Genomic DNA, 4,804 nt, shown 5'->3' on the forward strand with positions numbered 1-4,804 from the left:
GTTTCAAAACTATTTTACGAAATTTTCAAAAAACAATTTTTTTTTTAAAAAAAAAAACTCAATAAGCTGTAATTAGAACAGAGCCACAATTAAACGACAAAATTATTAAACTCTCGTTGTGTGTTGTCTTGTTTCGTTTTGTTATCATTATTTATTTTTATACTTACCAGAGTCAATAATATTAATATCTCAACATATATTTACAAGATAGTATTTTTACATTCACGACGGATTTGTAAATATAATACAACATTAATTTAAATTTCTTAATATAAATTTTATACGTCATCATTTTTTTAATATACAGGGTCTCAAAAAATAGTAATAAATACTTCGGTGGGGATTCTACAGATAAAACGAAAACAAAAAGTTCCTATGAACATATGTCCCAAAATGCTTTCCGAAGAAATTACAACCCTCGAAAGGTGAAGTTAGGTTAGGTTATATTAATAAAAATAAAATATATTATTTTTATTAATATATTTTATTTTAAAGAACATTGGTAAACCGTTTTTCTTGAAATTTGGTACTCTTACACGCATTTTAATGCCAAAAGTACAAGCGAATGGCGATAGTGTAAAATTCCGTAACAGCCTTGGAAGAGTACTTTCCATTAGGGTAAAGGGTACTACTGGTGGTACTTCTTTTATCCTTATAGATACAGTAATTTCATTAAATGAAAATTAAAGCTAGACCTTTTTTATGTAAAAATGGTGCTCTTCATTGATCTCGAAACAGTGAACGGTTTTCAAGACATTTGTGTTTAAAGGTTCCGCTGCATCGATTTTATCATTAGCGAAATCACGAGATTAATTTATTTAAAATTTATTTACATTTTATCATTTCACTAATACCAAAATCGATGCTTCCTAATTTTTAAACGCAAATATCTTGAAAACCGTTCACCTTTTCGAACTAAACGAAGAGCACCTGTTTTAGGGAAAAAAGTTCTAGCTTTTTATATCTTATATGTTGAAATTACTGTATATCTGGTGATTAAAAAAAACAAATATTTAATACTTTACTATCAGAATATAAATGAAAATAAAATAAAAAGTCTTGGTCCTGACCCGGATTCGAACTCTAAATCATCGGTTCGTAGTCTGGAACTCTACGCACTGCGCTATGCGCATGCTGTTCTAGAGAGCATAGTAAAAAATATATCAAAGAGCCAGACGTCTTAAAATACTTGTTTTTCCGACGTTGCTAGCTCTCGTACTATATGTTCATAGGACCTTTTTGTTTTATTTTTTTTTTGTAGAATCACACACCAAAGTTAGATACACTATTTTTTGTCACCCTGTATAGGGACGATCCCTATAAATGGGAAATCGTAATTTTAACTGCACCATTATATAGAAATTAATATTGAATTACCCGGGCATGTATTTATAAAATTACAAATACAATCTACCGTATGATCGAAAAAAAATGGCGTCCAGTTGGCTAGGAAATGACGATCGATGACATTTCGCATATAAATTTACATATAAAATGACAGCGATCTTCATTTCCCAGCCAACTGGACGCCGTTTTTTCTCGATCATACGGTACATATACGTAATGTTAGATGACATAATATTTATGTTCAGAACATTTAAACTCAACATGGCGAATCAATGCATTTAAGGAAACTTCAGAACAATCTGACTACTTTCCGTGCAATGACTGTCAAACGAGAGCATCCATGACGGCGACAGTTGTTATCCACGGTTGTTATCATCTGTCATTTGTGCCATTTTTTGGATATCGTTTGTCGCAATTTTCCGACTCATTGGACAGACCTTATCGTTATATGAATTAATTTATGTTTAAACTCAATTTTATTATATTAATTATGGAAACAGATATATATTTTTTTGAATAAAACTCATTAAATGGCGGTACTTTCGGAAATACCGGAAGTTGACAAGATGTTTATATTACAGTTGGGGGTTGGAACCTTTGGTGTTATTTACACCAAAACACTTTTACTTTTACATGGGACGCGCGGTTCGCTAACCATATTAGCATCATCAGCAGATAATCAAGACTGTCAGTCTTGATCATAGTGTTTTATTTTGTTAAGATGTTTATTGCTATACGCCCTTATTTCTTATTTAAGATTTAAATAACCTAGAAAATATAATGAAAAATATACAGCGTGCAAAAAAATTTTACGTATGAGGTGATTGATATCAAAATTCGTCAAACTTTAGAGGAAATTCAAATATATAAAAAAGTAAATCCTGGTATCCATTTAAAATAAGGTAACTGCTGTCAACTTTGAGTATTTCCAGAGGTGTTATCATATTAAAAATATTTTAATCAAGAAATTGCATTGTATAACATTGCACAAAGCTGCAAACTAAGTATTTCTGTTCTTGAAATTCCTACTGCACGCTCATTCAGGCACACTCTGTATATAGCATTTGATAATCATTTGTGGTAACATAATTATTTAAGGTCCTATAAAATTAATAAATTCGAAGCAATAAAATAAATGCTGTAATATTCCAGTATTATCCCCACTAAAACAATAGTTACAGTCAAAATACCTTATAATCGAAAAAAAAAACGGCGTCAGCGATGGGTATGAAATGAAGATAGATGTCATTTTATATGTAAATTTATGTGGGAAATGTCATTGATCGTCATTTCCCAGCTAACTGGACGCCGTGTTTTTTTCGAACATACGGTATATGTTTTATATAAGACGCTACTGGGTCATTACTGAAACCAATATCTCAGTCGGATTTAGCCACTAATAAAAACACTTAGATTTTTTCTATTAGTGCAAGAAGGCGTTAACTAACAAATTTAAAATTTTGAGAAAATGAAGATATTTCTTTCATGTTTGGAACGTTATATATAGCAAAGAGTAGATAAGACAAGAGACGACAGTTCGCGCGGTACCTTTCATGTTTGAGTGGTGGGGAGAGTGACCTCGTCTCGCTTGTCCCTTTAAATTTTCGTAATTTTTTCGCGGGAAATTTGAAATAGACTATTATTAAAACTTGCCTGTATTTCTTATAAATAGTTACTGTATGGGTAAAGAAATAAATAGAAACGAAAAAAAAAATGAGTTTTCTAAATATTATATAAAATAAATTATAATTAGAAACATATTTGTCGGGGGAATAAAGATAGTAAAAGCAATATTTTGTATATCGTTGGTAAACAAGAGAAAGTGACCAAGTCGATTTGTAAGAAATATTTTATATACGTCTATTTTTTTTACATATGGGCTTGAACAAGTGTAATATCACAATGTGGAGTTTATGTACAAAAAAATAGAGTTGCTCAATTTTTATTTAATAAATCCTCGCGAATACAAGCTTCTGACCATGTCTTCGATCTATGGATTACATTTAGTTTAATAACATAATTATATAGTATATTTCTATAAAAATACTATTTTTACAGTCTTTATAAGCACACACATTGCCACCATCTTGTCTTTTCCTGCTACTCGTGTGTCCTGTTCAGTATTCATATTTAACAATAATTACAAATTAATACGCAATAAAAACGATACTAAAATTAAACCTTAAAAACTCTCAAAACGATAATATATCGAAAAACTCTGAAAACACACTTTAAAAAAGGCAAAAATGCAAGAAAACAACTAATCAGATTTGTTTATGTTCAAGCCTGATTAGCACAGCTGATTAGCGTCCTAAAATCATAGGTTAGAATAAATAAAATACGCCGTTGTCAGATTTTCAGATTTTATCTGTTTATCTTTGAAATCGATCAACTTTTTAGTAATTCTGTTTCTTTGATATTATCAGTACATTGCGAAAAAAGAACCTAAACCAACCTAAACTAAAAATCTACATTTCCGTATTAACATACGTTACTTATATCCTTCTTATATTATTAATTCATTTTCAGAAAATCTTGTTTATTTTTCAAAGAAATATACTTGGCAACAGACAAAATGGGACTTGATGGGACCTTTAAATTTTAATATATCTGCGCCTCTCTCGCGAAATTCGACCTCTTTGTTCACTGTCGTCTCTTGTCTTATCTACTCTTTGTATATAGTAAGTGTAAACCTTGTTTATATATTCTTAAAGTTGGCCAACCTCTCGACAAAATGTGCTGCCTCTGGTGAACAAATCGTGAAGCTTTAAAAGGAATGAAACATGTGATTAGGGGCGGAGTAAAAAATATCGATTATTTGCGGTATTTCCCTCAGAGTAATGTAATAATATAGCTCGGATTTTTGCGAACTATAATAGGGCTCAGCTGATTAAGAAATTTAAACAAAACTATTATTTCATTATTGATTTTCGATTATTTTTGCGGTTATTTTAAGGATTCTAAACCGTATTAACAAAGAAATTATTATTTCAATATGTTGGTACATTTGCTAATTACTGGTAATTATTAATATTTAAAAAAAGTTACATACACTTACTTTATTTCGATTTGACACAGGGCTATAAAATTTTATTTCATTCTTAGAACATTTTATTCTAAATTGAGGTTTTACGAATTTACGATAATTTTTTTTTTGAAAACAAAACTTTTATACATTCTTGATTAAATTTTTTCTTATTAAAAATAACACTGGGCACTTGCTTCAATAATATTATTTGACATTTAAATAAATATTATGTAGATACTTAATATACCATTTAAATCTTTATTACACGAAATAAATCTTTCTTAGCGTAAAACATGATCAGTCAAGTTTGCTTTAACTTTGTACCATATGAAAAAAAAAACGGCGTCCAGTTGGCTGGGAAATGACGATCGACGACATTTCCCATATAAATTTACATATAAAATGACAGCGATCTTCATTCCATAGCCA

Source organism: Sitophilus oryzae, unplaced genomic scaffold (genome assembly GCF_002938485.1).
Source record: "Sitophilus oryzae breed Bouriz unplaced genomic scaffold, Soryzae_2.0 scaffold_1819_pilon_pilon, whole genome shotgun sequence".
Lineage (NCBI taxonomy): Eukaryota > Metazoa > Arthropoda > Insecta > Coleoptera > Curculionidae > Sitophilus > Sitophilus oryzae.